General features: G+C 40.2%; 1 protein-coding gene and 1 pseudogene across 3 annotated transcripts in view; one reads left to right on the top strand and one right to left on the bottom strand.

Moving 5' to 3' along the window:
* ZNF609 (zinc finger protein 609) overlaps positions 1 to 16,487 on the bottom strand; it is a 274,508-nt gene that overhangs the window by 110,960 nt on the left and 147,061 nt on the right. The window lies entirely within an intron of this gene.
* Positions 10,676 to 11,488, top strand: LOC101418953 (protein C1orf43 pseudogene; annotated as a pseudogene).

Raw genomic sequence — 16,487 nt, 5'->3', positions numbered from 1 at the left:
ATAATGAGAGACACCACAAAGCAGGGAATGGAGGTGGCTCAAGAGATTAGGCACCTCCCACCCACTTTGGAAGTTTGGGTTCAGTTCTTCATGCCTCCTAAAAGAGACAAGGAAGATGGACTCAGCAAATGCAAACAATGAGGGGGAGGGGGCATGCTTCATCCTTAATATTGCATGTTCATCATATAAAACCCTTTGAATCTCTCTTGCATCTTCTTCAAACATTCAAACTTGAATGGTTGCACCACAAAAAGTATTAATGCAGCCAGAGAACAAATACCAATTCTTATCCACTCAATTCTCTTACAGGAAGAATGAGTTATGGTTAGTAAGAGAACCACATATTCGGATTATCAGAACCTTCTGGATTATTCTTGAATATTGGAGCTTTCTTGAATACCAATTGGAATTTTCAGATTACAAAAGGCTAGCTTATTAGAATTTCACTTTATCACAAGCATTTTTCTGTATCAACGAGCTATTAATTAGAAACATAATCTTGGCAAGTGGATGTAGTAGTCAAGTGCCTCCTTCCCATGGACAAGGTCCTGTGTTCAAGCCCTGATACTTCCGAAAAACAAACAAGAAAACCCAAATCTTAAATGTTTGAATAATAATCTTTTGAAAGAATAAGCCATAATTTATGTGACATTGCTCAAATAAATAATGAATATTTAGATTGTCCTAAATATATGAATGTTTAGGTTGTCCAAATTTTCACTTGTACAATGAGAGTATTGTCTTAAAGGCTAAATCTCCTGCAATTGCTTCACTATTTTCATAGGAAAAGTCTTGCATCTGAGATGAGTCAACAAAAGGGTAAGTACATTTGAAGGATTTTTGATGCATACTACTCAATCAACTTCCAGGCTTTTTAGAGTTTCAAAAAAGGTATAAAATAATACCCACATATGTGGACTAATTTTTCATTCTTTTCAGGACCTTTCTAACTATTTCCAAATTGCAGAGCTTATTTGTTTCAACTCTCAAAGGACGATACCATTTATTTGTTTTTAATATCTTCCTGCCTACAACCCTGTAAACTGTTAACATTTACAGCCACTGCTTGTCTACACTTAAAGAGGTCTATGCTGATTTTTGGATGCCTTTCTTGGGTTACAACTGATCCTCAAAACCCAGAATATATATATAGTTCAGTTTACCTGTCCCTCCCCCCTACATATGTATGATTTTACATTTATACATAGTGTAGTAGGTTGAATTATGTTCCCGGGGCGGGGGGAAGGGAATGACACTAATGTTGTTAAATCTTAATCCGTTCCCTGTAGATATGAACCCATTGTAAATAGGAACTTTTGAAGATGTTATTTTTACTTAAGGTGTGGCCAACTGAATCAGGATGGGTCTTAGTCCTGGAGGCCTTAAAAGGAGAAAGCCATGGGTAGGAGCCAGAAACTGGAAGTCAGCAGGAACTCTCTGAAAAAGGAGAGGACATTGCCAAGTGACAAGAAAGCTAAGGACCTAAGCTGGCAGCCAGAATGCTACCAACCCCAGGAAAAAGCAAGCCTTCCAGTCTCCAAAATTGTGACACAGAAAACTGCTGTTGTTTAAACCAACTCACTGTATGGTATCTGTCATAGCGGTCTAGAAACTAAGACACATAGATAATATTCAAATAAAGGCCTGAAGCTCAAGAGCCTTGGTAGAGTCTGAATGACTCTTGAGACAGGACATAGAGGTTTCGTAGAGCACAAAAATTGCAATGACTTGAGATTTCTAATCAGCAAGTTGTTGGTGGCCAGGAAATATTTAAATTTATAAGCTAAATGGAGGGCTGCACACAGTATGTGTTTTTTGATTCCTTCCTCCAACTTCTCCTGGCAGATCAGCTCAAATTCAGCTCTTCTACTTTCTAGAAAATTAAAATAGTGTATCATCTTTTACCACCACTAGTATGATCAACCATGCAACATTTGAGAAATTATTTGTCAGAAATCACAATACAAGGGGAAAAAGCTGGGATAAAATATTATGACACAACTTTTACAGATACATTATAATAAACTGAATTGCTACCTGTTTAAAAAAAGGAGGGCAGGGTATGGGAAGCGGATATGGCTCAGGCAACTGGGCTCCTGCCTACCACATGGGAGGTCGCTGGTTCGGATCCCCGTGCCGCCTAAAGAAGACAGTGAGGGAAGCAGATGTGGCTCAACTGATAGAGCATCCACCTAGCTTATGGGAGGTCCAGGGTTCAAACCCAGGGCCTCCTGGCCCCTGTGGTGAGCTGGCCCATGCCACACAGGGGTGTCCCCCAAGTAGGGGAGCCCCACGTGCAAGAAGTGCACCCCGCATTGAGCCGCCCTGTGCAAAAAAGAAAACACAGTCCACCCAGGAGTGGCGTCGCATACACAAAGAGCTGATGCAGCAAGATGATGCAACAAAGAGAGACACAGATTCCCAGTGCCACTGAGAATGCAAGCAGACACAGAAGAACACGCAGGAAATGGACAGAGAGAGCAGACAACGGGGGCGAGGGCGGGGAGAAATAAATAAAATAAATCTTAATAAAAAAAAAGACTGAGCTGGCGTGACAGGCAGGCGCGGCAAGCAAATACAAGAAGACATAAGAAAAAACATAATGAGAGACACAACAAAGCAGGGAGCAGAGGTTCCTGGTGTCTCCTAAAGAAGACAGCTGACATAATGGGCAGGTGTGGCAAGCTGATGAAACAGGGTAACAACAAAAGATGCAGGAAAGAAAAGACATAATGAGGGAAGCGGACTTGGCCCAGTGGATAGGGCGTCTGCCTACCACATGGGAGGTCCGCAGTTCAAACCCTGGGCCTCCTTGACCTGTGTGGAGCTGTCCTTGAGCAAGGCTGATGTGAGCAAGGAGTGCCCTGCTATGCAGGGGTGTCCCCCGCGTAGGGGAGCCCCATGTGCAAGGAGTGTGCCCCATAACGAGAGCCACCCAGCGTGAAAGAAAGGGCAGCCTGCCCAAGAATGGTGCTGCACACACGGAGAGCTGACGCAGAAGATGACACAACAAAAAGAAACACAGATTCCTGTGCCGCTGACAACAGAAGTGGACAGAGAAGAACACGCAGCAAATGGACACAGAGAACAGACAACTGGGGGGTTGGGGAGAAAGGGGAGATACATAAAAAAATAAATAAATCTTAAAAAAAAAAAGACATAATGAGAGACACAACAAAGCAGGGAGTGGAGGTGGCTCAAGTGATTAGGCACCTCCCTTTCATATCAGAGGTCCTGGGTTTGGCTCCTGGTGCCTTCTAAAGAAACAAGAAAGACAAACAGACATAGCAAGTGAAAAACAACAAGGGGACAGGGAGAAATATATACAATAACTTAAAAAAAAAGGGGGGGGATGATGTGGGAGAGGGAGGGGGTACATGGGAATCCCACACACTTTTGGATATATCTTTTCTGTAATATTAAAACCTCCTTAAAAGTAAAGTTTGGTTTTTTTTAAAGATTTTGTTTATTCTACCCCCCTCATTGTTTGAGTTCGCTGCCTGCTGTGTCCATTCTCTGTGTGCTCTCTGTGTCTGCTCGTATTCTCTTTAGGAGGGACTGGAAACCAAACTTGGCACCTCCCATGTGGGGAAGTGGAGTTCAACTGCTTGACCCAACTCCACTTCCTGCTTTGTTGTCTTTCTCACTGTGTCTCCACTTTGTGTCTCCTTGTTGTGTCATCTTGTTGGGTCAGCTCACCATGCCAGCCCATGCCAGCTAGCTGTCTTGCTCTCTTCACCAGGAGGGACTGGGAACCAAAACTGGGACCTCCCGTGTGGTAGGTAGGAGTTCAATCTCTTGAGCCATATCCACTTCCCAGTAAAGTTTATTATATTAAATAAATATATATTATGGCACAAAGAACCAAATTTACTAGCATCAATCGGTCTCAGTTTTCATTTATCTGTGAACACCCATCAAGAACTTTCAAAAAGGACAGCTCTATACCGAACAAACTTCCTAAGTGTCTAGGCCTTTTTCTAAGATGTGAAATTTCTTAACCATTTTATTTATATATTCCTAATCCAGTGGAAAGCAGTATCTCATATAAAACAATGTTACTGAAAAGTTCCATAGATGAGGTCTATTTTTTTAAAAAAGATTTCTTTCTTTCTTTCTCTCCCCTTCCCCCATTCCCACCCCAGTTGTCTGTTCTGTGTGTCTATTTGCTGTGTCTTCTTCTTTGTCCGCTTCTGTTGTTGTCAGCGGCACGGGAACCTGTGTTTCTTTTTGATCTTGTGTCAGCTCTCCGTGTGTGCCACACCATTCCTGGGCAGGCTGCACTTTCTTTCGCGCTTGGTGGCTCTCCTTACGGGGCACACTCCTTGCGCATGGGGCTCCCCTACGCGGGAGACACCGGTGCGTGGCATGGCAACTCCTTGCACGCATCAGCACTGCACATGGGCCAGCTGCACGTGGGTCAAGGAGGCCCAGGGTTTGAACCACAGACCTCCCATGTGGTAGACGGACGCCCTAACCACTGGGCCAAGTCCGCTACCCAGATGAGGTCTATTTTAGGAAGAGTTAGGTTTACAAATGGGTTTGGTTTACAAATGGGTAAAATAAGGAAAGACAGATTCATCTTCAAACAGAAGTAAACGATGAATTTAAGTAGGAGGAGATAATGATTAAGAGAACTGGACTTTGAAGAAGATAACCAGTAGCCAACTTGGGTTCAAACAGATCTTCAACTACTGGTTGTGCAATATCAGGCAAGTAATTTAACTTCTTTAAAAACCTCAGTTTTCTCATTAGTAGGGTAGAAATTATGTTAGTATCTACATTACAGAACTATTATAAGAATTAAGTGAAATACCATATGTAAAGCATTTAGCATTGTTGCCTGGCATACAGTCTAGTAAATTTTAAATGTTGCTGCTGCTACACTTACTGTTGTTATTAAATATGTCCTAGGGATGCTCCCAAGAGACTATTTTTATCTCAGAACAAATATCTGAAGGTTCACAAACCAGATTTTAACAGCTCTTTTCAGGCTAATAGCAGGTCAGGAGTTGGCTACTATATCATCAATTTAAAAAATCAAATGAGTTTTTCCTTCTTTTTTGGCTTTGCAAGTCCATCTTTACTTCACAAAGGAACATGTGCATATAAGGCTAGTACAACTTGCACAATTCTTGTAGATTGGGTTCCATCAGAAGAGCTTAAATGGAACTTGTTGGTGTTCATCTGAGCAAGCTAAGAACAAACCCAGGAGAGAAATTTCTAAAATGACATTGTTAAGTGTAGTTAAACTACCTGTCCTATTTGGATAGCTGAAATATTGCGCTTGTTGGACTATTAAGACCGAAAAAGAGAATGCCATAATCTCCAGTATTATCTTCAACCTTCTCTGCTTCTTGTAGAACAGACTGCATAAACCATGAGTACATAGTCTCCGAAGATAGATAAAATTGGTTGGTAGGTGATAAATTGATAATAATCCTATAGTTCTCTAAGGAGTTGGAGGGAAAACATTTAATTTCTTCTTTAATGAGGCAGTTGGCTAACCACTTGTCTAAGAAGGAACCTTTGAAAAAACAAATGGGTGGGACAGTTTCTAATAAGGGTAATGCCTATAGTACAAATATTTCAGCTGTTTTAAAAAAGATCTGGGAAGCATCCCTCAATCCAAATCTCCCCTCCCTTCTATAATAAGCAGACCTTAATTCTTCTGCAAAGGAAGCTTTTCTAGCTCTTATTATTAAGTTTTCTAGCACCCTCAAGCTAGACATTAGCTGTGGCCACTTAAGTTCTGTTGGTCTCGGTTCCTTATAAGATCAATAAAATATTAGGATTTTATTCTCTCTTCTAAATTCTAATCTTGCCTAAATCCAAACTGTTAGGACTGATGGGGACAGCTATCCTTAACAGCACTGCTATTAACTAGAGCTTTATGACAAGAGTATCCATCAAAATGAACCTCTACAGCATTTTCAGTACAAAAATAAAACATGGATCACCAGGAAACTCTTCAAAATGATACGAGTGAAAGAAAGGTAGCACCTAAACGAAACCACAATGTCTCTGGACTGACATGAGGCTTAGGGTCTAAGCACAATAGGTGTTAGAAGAATCACAATTTTTGAGCTCCACAGAGATATGTGTAATTCAAATATAATTAATGGTGAAATAGTTCAGAATAATTTCTCAGGCAAAAAGGTATCTTTCAATCTATGAAATATTAAAACTGCCTATTTTGGTATAATTTTCACATCTCCAATGTTGCAGAGCCTATTTCTAAAGATACTCTTTATTCTTTTTCTTTGTAGGTGTTGCTAAGGCTGCTAGAAGAGAGTCTAAGGATTTCATGTCACAAAGCTGGAATGGTCTGATTAATTAAAAGAACAGCATGAGTAAGCAAGCATACGCATGCAAAAATGAGCAAGAAACTAAATAAACCAAGTCATGATGCCAGAGGAAGAGACCAGCAGAGAAGAGAAATATTTATTACCTTTGAATTTCTGACAAGTACATGTGAGAAAACCACATACCTTTAAACTTCACTGTCTACATCATGTCCTCAATCAATAACTAATTAATTCCACTGGTCTAAACAGAAACTATTAGTAAAGGTTTACTGTGTGCACCACTTTGTGCCACATCAATTATAATAGCATAAACATACCCAATTCGGATAAATCTGTTCTCTCTCAAACTAAGGTTTTGCCTAAGGGTAATCTGACATTTTTTTCCTTCTAATCTCCCAAAGAAAAAGAAAAACAAAATGAAGGCACATTCCAAGGAGTTCTTATTACCACCCTAACAAGACTAGACCTTCCATTCAGAGAAAGCCTATTACTCACATATGCTCACAGGACTATTACCTTACTATATGTGCTTGTTTCATACTTTGTACCATATAAACCTTGGGATAAGAATTCCTTTTTGTAGAATTCTTTTTTGAGTTTACTTCTTTTAAAGAGAAAGAAAAGACAAATTTATGCACACAACATAGTGAAGTGTTTACATTGTCCTTAATCACATTCCTGGTTACACTTAAGATATAGTAGGGTGTACTCAACATACTGGCAAAATTTTTAAAGTTAACAACAGCAAGTACCGGTGAAGGAAAGAGAACCCACTGCTGGTCGAAGTATAAACTGGTTCAAATGTGTGAAAAACTATTTGGCCTTATTTAGTAAAGTAGAACACGTACACACCCTACCATCTAGCAATTCCACTCCCAAGCTTGCAAATGGGCATCAGGTGAGAAAAACAATGTTCAAAGTAGTAATCTTTGTAACAGTAAAAATGCTGGAAACGACCCAAATGTCCATCAACAGTAGATGGAATTCTACATAATTTCATATATTCATACAGTGGAACCTAAAAGCTGTGAAAATACTATACTGCACATGTATATTGCATACACTGTATATAGATGAATCTCTGCAATAAGGAAAAGCAAGTCACAGAAAAAGACATAGTGCTGTGATTCCACTTAAAAACAACCAAATCAGACAAAACTTTTGTTCAGAGATACAGACAAATAAAAAATATATAAACAAGCAAATAACATAAATGTCAGACAGTGGAAAAAGGAGGAGAGTCAGAACACAATGAGTGAAAGATCATATGGAAGTTCTAAAGCTGAAGTGCTGCTAATGCTTGACTTCTTAAGATGGGGTGATGACTGAGAAGTGTTGTTTTTACTATTATTATTTAAACTATACTGGATACATTTCACAGTTTAAAACTAAGAAGAAACTAATGGAAATTGGAGGCAAAATATTCTTTATTATCTGGTGCCTATACATGTTTGCAATGAAATATGCGAAGCTCTTCAGGTAATACAGAGATTCTACTAACCACGATAGTTTTCAGAATATGCCACAATTCTCCAGAAACACGATGTTTCATCTCTGTTACCACCATCCCAGAGCTTAGTAGTCATTTCAACACTCATGCCATAAAATTTGTTTGGGTCTTAGGTGCTGAAGATATGGCTCTGACATGATACATGTAGTCCCATTTACCTATTTAATAGTCACTGCTCCATATATAAAGGAAGATGGTAATATAGAATTTTTCCCTTGATCTCGTAGGACATCTGAAATGTACAATGATAAAGCTGAGATTTCAATTACGAGTGTGTGGCAAAATACACTTTACAGAACAATGTGATGCTATTTCCTTCAATTGCTCCGAAAGATTAAATAATTCCTTTAGCCTTTGCCATCCTCATTAAGTTAAATTATATCATTCTCTGTTCCGAAGAGTGGCCTCACCTAAAACAGTCAGTAAACAGTAAAGCATTCTCATTCTAGAACCTCTTCTAGAAAGCAACAGGCAGAAATAATAATTCATAGGGAAAAAAGTCTGTAAAGAAATGAGGGGAGCAAATATTTTTATTCTGGAGAAAGATTAAAATTAGAAACAAAATGAAAAAGCATTAAATGGCAAGTCTAATAAATTTGAGAAATATTTACTTTCACTAAACTCAAGATTTTTACTACCTCTTGTTCTGTGCTAGTATGGTAACAGTCATCATTCTACCCAATATTCCTTTAAAAGCAACAGTTCTCTAGAAAATGTTGCTTTTATCAGCTCAAATTATTCTTTATCTCCCTTCTCCTATCTCCCTCCTTTTCCTTAAACCATCTAAAAGTTAAGAAATCAAAGATGGTGGGCAGTAGGATTAGGCAGGACATGCAGAGGACCACTAGCACCCCTCAACATGAACTCTGTTTCTATTGTTTTCTTAGGGAACTAACTTCTCTCTGAAAATTTAACAAGTCAGTAACTTGACTTCACATGGCATATTTTCTTTTGTACATTATTTCAGTTAAAAATATTGATCTCAGGGGGGACTTCCAGGAAGACAGCATTAGAGAAGGACAACAGGGCTCAACTCTCTTACAAAAATAATAGAGGAAGGGCAAAAAGCTGCCTGAGGGAGCTGCTTTGGAAATGTGCAGATGAGGAGTGTGCTATACATTGTCCAGGAGAGAAAGGAACACAGATAAAGAAGCTGAAGTGAAAATGTAAGGTACTAAGCTCTGGCAGCTGGATACAGCACCCGTCCACACCCTCAAGGCAAACAGCCTGGGTAAAACCTGTGGCCCATTATGGCCCACTGAAAGGGGAATGGACATCTTCCTCTCTGGGAGGAGGGAGGACACAGTGGAGGGCAAAGAGTAGTTTCTCTTTCCTGAGTTTGGCCAGGATCATCAAATGAGAGAAACAATGTTCAAAGCAGCAGTTTTTGTAACAGCAAAAATGCTGGAAACAACCAAATCTCCGCTCTGGACAGACCAGAATCACCAGTGAGGAGAGGCTGAAAGAGACACTTCTGTGGAAAGGTTCACCGAAGAGCACCTTTCTGCTGGCAGGCCAGGAAACTGCAAGAAGTTAAAAAAGCTTTTTGGAGTCTCTTATGTCTAGGCACTCTTGAATCTTATCTGTACCCCATTAGTGGGCCCGTGGCCCTGTTTTGATAACTTAAGCTGGGCAATCTTAAAGATTTAGAGTAAGTTGAACCCAAAATTAAAGAAGAGCCAAGAAACAAAATTACTAGGCAAGAGAGAGAAATTGATTATCAGAGTGAATTCATCAACATAATCAGATGCATAGATATCAGCAAAAAATTATAAGCCAAATCAAGAAAGAGGAAAAGATGGCCCAGGTAAAGAATCAAGTAAAAAATCCTGGTGAGACACAGGATTTAAGTTAACTAATCAGTGATACTCATACGAATCTCCTAAATCAATTCAAGGAGTTGAAGGAAAATAAAGGAAAAAAGATAACGGATACTAAGAAGACACTGTGGGAACAGACTGTAGCTCAGTGGTTTAGCACAGACTTCACACATACAGGGTCCAGGGTTCAATTCCCAGCCCTGGTAACTAAAACAAAACAAAACAAACAAAAAACAAAACCAAACATTAGAGGCATATAACAGTGGATCTGAATTGATTGAGGACAGTATAAGTGGATTGGAGCATCTGAACTTGAAAGTACAGGAAAAAAGAAAGAGAAAAGGGTGGAAAAATGGAACAGGGTTTCAAGAAATTGAATGGCAACGTGAAATGAAAAGGAAGAGAATGGAAAAGTCGCAGAAAAAATAGTGAAGAAATAATGATTGAAAATTTCCCAACCCTTATGAAAGATAAAAATATCAGTATCCAAGGACAAGACACCTCAAACAGAATAAATCTGGATAGACCTACTCAACACATTTTTCTTTTTTTAAGATATATTTTATTTATTCCTCTCCCCTTCCGCCCCATTGTTTGCTCTCTGTGTCCACTCGCTGTGTGTTCTGCATCTGCTTGCATTATCTGGTGGCATTGGGAAACTGTTTCTTTTGTTGTGTCATCTTGCTGCGTCAGCTCTCTGTGTGTGCAGCACCATTCCTAGGCAGGCTGCACTTTTTTCACACAGGGTGGATCTCCTTGCGTGCGGCAGCACTGTGAGTAGGCCAGCTTACCACGAGCCCTGGATCCTCCATATGGTAAATGGATGCTCTATCAGTTGAGCCACATCCACTTCCCTCAACACACTTTTAAATAACTACAGGGTCAAGAAGAAATTGTAGCCGCCATGTTTTCAGGCTGGATCTGGTAAGGTCTTGCCCCAATAAGGAAATGGCTGGTGAGCCCCAGAGAACCAAGGCACTGTTGCCTCAGCGGAGCCCAGGCTAACGGAGCAGGGAAGCGGGGTAAACGACAGCAGCTCTGTGCAGGATGGGAAGGCCATGGCGTCCGGCAGTAACTGGCTGTCTGGGGTGAATGTCGTGTTGGTGATGGCCTACGAGAGCCTGGTGTTTGTACTACTATTCATTTTTGTGAAGAGGCAAATTATGCGGTTTGCAATGAAATTTCGAAGGGGACCTCATGTCCCTGTGGGACACAATGCCCCCAAGGACTTGAAAGAAGAGATTGATACGCGACTCTCCAGGGTTCAGGATATCAAGTATGAACCCTAGCTCCTTGCCGATGATGATACCAGACTGCTTCAGTTGGAAACCCAGGGAAATCAAAATTGCTATAACTATCTGTACAGGATGAAAGCTCTGGACGCCATCCGTGCCTCTGAGATCCCATTTCATGCTGAAGGCAGGCATGCTCGTTCATTAATGGGCAAGAATTTCCGCTCCTACTTGCTAGATCTTCGGAACAGTAGTACTCCTTTCAAGGGTGTGCGCAAGGACCTATTTGATACCCTCCTGGATGGCTATGAGACAGCCCGCTATGGGACAGGGGTCTTTGGCCAGAGTGAGTACCTACGCTATCAGGAGGCCCTGACTGAGCTGGCCACTGCAGTCAAAGCACAAAGTGGGAGCTCTCAGCGACATCACCAGTCAGCAGCCAAACACCTTACTCAGTCTCTTGAAGTTTCCCCAACAACCATCCAGGTGACATACCTCCCCTCCAGTCAGAAGAGTAAATGTGCCAAGCACTTCCTGGAGTTGAAGAGCTTTAAGGACAACTATAACACATTGGAGAGTACTCTGTGATGGAGATGAAGAACTCTGGCTACAGACTGAGCCAGACACATGCAGATGCTGGGCTGGCTCAGCAGGCTGAGACTATAGCAGCTGAAGTGCCCATTGTATCTAGAGCTGTTAGAGCTCATGCCTGGAGGATTATTCCCCAACTCCTTCTTACGGGCAATTTCAGAACATCAACTAAGACTTTATTTTCCCACAACAGCACTTTCCTTGGAGTTGAATTTGAGTATTATGTGTTTTTCTTAATGTTTCCAACGACCTATCCTTAAAATTCCTTACCAGGTTTGTTTGTTTGTTTGAAGGTACCAGGCCTGGGATTGAACCCAGGACCTTGTACATGGAAGCTACACCTGCTCCCCTCATCAGGTTTTAATCATAGTTCACTTGCCCTGTTCCAGGTCCCTGTTCCAGTCTATTTAATCCCAATGGTTAGAGGTGGGGTTAAAGAGCTAGGTGACTTTCATTTCTGTCCCTTTACCAGTGGTTGCATGGGAGTTGTTTGGGTTTGGGGCATCTCAGAATTGATTGATGGAAAAGGTAGACAGGAACTAGAGGGGGAGGTCAGATGCTACATTGGGTGGTGTGTGGAACAATTTGCCCTGGTGCTCCACTTAAAATCAGGATATGTTGAAACATTAACACAACTTTCCTGATATACAAGGACCTATGCTTCCACTTCCATGTTGTGTTATGAATAAATTGAATAAAAGGGAACTCTTCTGACACCTGGTGTAATTCCATCCCCCTCTCATTTATTGGGGATGCTATGGGACAGTGTGAAGGAGTGATGTTCCTGAACAAGTCAATGCACTGGTTATTGAACTTTATTGAGTAGTTATTTAATAAAATGAATTATTAAAACATGAAAAAAAAAAAAAAGAAATTGCAAGAAAAATCAGTAAATATCTTGAGGCAAATGAAAACAAGAACATAAAAAAAACTATGGGATACAGTGAAGGCAGTGCTGAGGGAAATTTAGAGCCCTTAATTCCTTCACATTAAAAAAGAAATAGCTAAAAATGAAGATCTAACTGCTTACCTGGAGGAACTAGAAAAAAGAACAGAAGACTAATCCTAAAGCAAGGAGAAGGAAGAAAGAAAAATGATTAGCAGAAATAAATAAAATTAAGAACAAAAAACTAGAGGGAATCAACAAAACTGAAAGTTAGTTCTGGGAAACGGATATGGCTCAACCAACTGGGCTCCCGTTTACCATATAGGAGGTCCAGGGTTCGATGCCCAGGGCCTCCTGGTGAGGGCAAGCTTGCCCACGCAAACTGCCAGCCCATGAGAGAAGGCCACCCCATGCAAGAATGCTGCTCTGCATGGGAATGCCGCCTAGCACGGGAAAGCCACCCTGTGCAGGAGCACCGGCTGAAGCGAAGAGCTGGTGCAGCAAGCTGATGCAACAAGAGACACAGAGGAAAGAACACAAGACATAGCAGAATAGGGAGTTGAGGTGGTGCAAGAGAATAATTGCCTCTCTCCCACTCCAGAAGGTCCCAGGATCAGTTTCCAGAGCCACCTAATGAGAATACAAACAGACACAGAAGAACACACATCAAATGGACACAGAAAGTGGAGAACGGGGGGGGGGGGGGGGGTAGAAATAAATAAAATCTTAAAAAAAAAAAGTTGGTTCTTTGAGAAGATCAACAAAATTGACAAAACCTTACCTAGACTGACAAAGAAAATAAAAGAGAAGATGCAAATAAATAAAATCAGAAATGAGAGAGGATACATTACCACTGACCCTGCAGAATTAAAAGAGATCCTAAGATGATATTATGAACAACAAAAGTGACTGATGGGGTTTTCCCTTTAAAAAATTTTTTACTTTCCATGCTGTCTTTCTCAGAAAGCTACCACTAGAGGATGTGCTCCAGCATCATAAGGAAACAAACCAAGAAAGAGGAAGACATGGGATCCAGAAAGGAGAAGATCCAACATAGAAGGAAATTCACAAGACAAATTCTAGGACAATAGCTGTGCAGCTGGCCTAAAAAACTACTAGTCCACATTTAGACTTAAGAGGGTACAAGGAGTTATGTTTTTAAGGGAGGAAAAAACTGAAAGTATATCCAATATGTTCAAACATATCAAGAAGAGAATTTCAGTTATTGGAGAGTTATAAATCAATTACTAATGGATACATAAAAAATCTAAGCAAACAAACAAAAAATAAATATAGGGAAAACAGAAGTCTGTACAAAAAAGGAAACAGGAGAGACAGTGTCCATGTGACAGGGAAGAGTAAGAGCTAGATTTCATCTTTCATAATAGTAAGGTAATTAAATAAATTTGAAATATTAAATATGTAGCAGAATGAAGCATTTTATGGAAGAAAATACCATAAGAAATATCTAGAAGACTTGAACATGATTGCCTCTGGGGAGCAAGAATCTATAGTAAGGAGGGATAGGGCATGGGGCTGTTCTTTATTTATTTATTTTTTTTAAAGATTTCTCTCTCCTTCCCCCCACCCCCACCCTAGTTGTCTGTTCTCTCTGTCCATTTGCTGCGTATTCTTCTTTTTGTCCGCTTCTGTTGTTGTCAGCGGCACTGGAATCTGTGTTTCTTTTTGTTGCGTCACCTTGCTGTGTCAACTCTGTGTGCAGCGCCACTCCTGGACAGGCTGTACTTTCTTTCGCCCTGGGCGGCTCTCCTTATGGGTTGCACTCCTTGCACGCAGGGCTCCCCTACGCGGGGGGGGGGGACACCCCTGCGTGGCATGGCACGGCACTCCTTGCGCACATCAGCACTGCACGTGGGCCAGCTCCACACAGGTCAAGGAGGCCCAGGGTTTGGACCACGGACCTCCCATGTGGTAGACAGACACCCTATCCACTGGGCCAAGTCCATTTCCCTGGGGCTCTTCTATTATAAAGCTAAGTTGCACTTTTAAAACTATGTACAGATATTATTTTAAGAATAATAATATAATTTATTATTAATAATAACAAAAACACATTATTTATTATTAATAATGAAAAGTTTAAGGAAGTATGCTACATTAGTTACATCTCATTAAATAACCTGCACATAAAACCATTAGTCACAATAAGATAACTCTTTTGGAAAGACATCTAAATTAAAGACTTCAAACTTATAAATCAAGAAATCCCACATGGGGAAATGGATGTGGTTCAAGTGATAAGGCCTCCACCTACCGTATGGAGGGACCCAGGTTTGATCCCTGGGTCCTCCGGGTGAAAAAGAAGAAGAAAAAGCATTCAGGCACAGCAAGCCAGTGCCCCTGTGGTGAGCCAGGTGCCCACACAGTGAGTCAAGTGCCCATGCGGTGAGCTGAGTGCCAGCACGGCAAGCTGAGTGCCCATGTGGTGAGCCAAGTGCCTGCATGAATGCCCACGTGACGAACCAAGTGCCCATGTGTGAGCCAGGACCCGCATGGCAAGCCGAGTGCCCGCACAGTCAGCCAGTGCCCTCCAAGTGAGATATGCAGCAAGATGATGATACAACAAAAGAGAGACAAAGGGGAGAGTCAAGGTGAAGTGCAGCAGAGACCAGGAACTGAGGTGGAACAATTGACAGGGAACCTCTCTCCACATCAGAGATCCTTAGGATCAAACCCTGGTGAATCCTAGAGGAGAACGATGAGAAGACAAAAAGAGGAATAGATACAGAAGATCACACAACAAATGGACACAGACAGCAAAAAAAAAAAAACAAAACAAAACAAAAAACAAGCAGGATAGGAGAGGGGGAGGGGAAGGAAAAAAAAAAGAAATCCTGTACAAACACTAATCAAATTAATGTGAGTGACCTACATAAATACTCTTACTAACTGGGTGTTTAAAACTTGATTGATGGGGTTTTTCCTTAAATGAATTTGTTACGACTAGCTGATGAATCTACAGTAAAATGCCTGTTGCTGAACTGATTTCTGAAACTGTACTATTCCCAATTTTCTATTATTTTAGGAAAAAAAAACCTAAATACCACAGAATATTAAATTATTTAGCCACATAACCAACTTTAATGTTAACCTTCATTCAAATTAGAAAGAATTTCACATTTAAAAAATAAGTCAGTGAGTTCATAGGGGTATTCAGGGACTTTAATATTCGTCCTAAAAATCAACCCTCATTTCTTAGCATAGAGCAATTTCATGAAGTTGCAGATTTCCTCTTTATCCAAGAATTTAAAATCTCTTTTCTTACAAGGTACCTTTTAGGTTCTTCCAAACCATATTAGAACCAATATTTACATTTAAAATTTTATTTAAAATTATATCTGCATAATCAATTGTTTCAGGTAGAAATCTATTTTTTAAAAAGTATACAGAAAGTAAAAAGTACTATAGGTAAGCATATTCCCAAGAAAATCATTGTTACACTTTGAAGTTTTCTTGAAAGAAAAATATTGGGCGTACTGAATGTATTCATTTTTAACCAGTTTTTTCACTTTCACATGAACATTTTCCTCTGTGATTGAGAATACAGTTTTTTAATGACTGCATAATGTTCCTCATACAGCTATACTGGAATTTAAATAAATTGCTTCATATAGAAAAAATTTAAGGTTACTTCCATTTGTTTAGCATCCTTGTCCATAAATATTGGAACCTCTTCTAATTTTCCCTTGTGATACATTCCTACAAGTGGAATTATTGTGAAAAAGGGCATAAACATTTTCTATGAATATTCTCAAATTGCATCTGGTAAAGTCTTATCAATTAACTTTCCTAGCAACAGGATATGAGCTGCCTCATAATCTGATTACAATGGATAGCCCCATTTAGTTCCAGTTTTTAAAACAGCTTTAGAGGTTAAACTGACATATAATAAACACATAAATTCAAACTGTACATACATAATTATTTTTTTCTTTAAAGATTTATTTTTTATTTATTTCTCTCTCCCTCCCCCACCCAGTTATCTGCTCTCTGTGTCCATTTGCTGTGTGTTCTTCTGTGAACACGTCTATCCTTATCAGTGGCACTGGGAATCTGTGTTTCTTTTTGTTGCATCATCTTGTTGTGTTAGCTCTCCATGTGTGTGGCACCATTCTTGGG

This window comes from Dasypus novemcinctus, chromosome 3 (genome assembly GCF_030445035.2).
Source record: "Dasypus novemcinctus isolate mDasNov1 chromosome 3, mDasNov1.1.hap2, whole genome shotgun sequence".
Classification (NCBI taxonomy): domain Eukaryota; kingdom Metazoa; phylum Chordata; class Mammalia; order Cingulata; family Dasypodidae; genus Dasypus; species Dasypus novemcinctus.
This window is presented reverse-complemented; position numbering and strand designations above follow the sequence as displayed.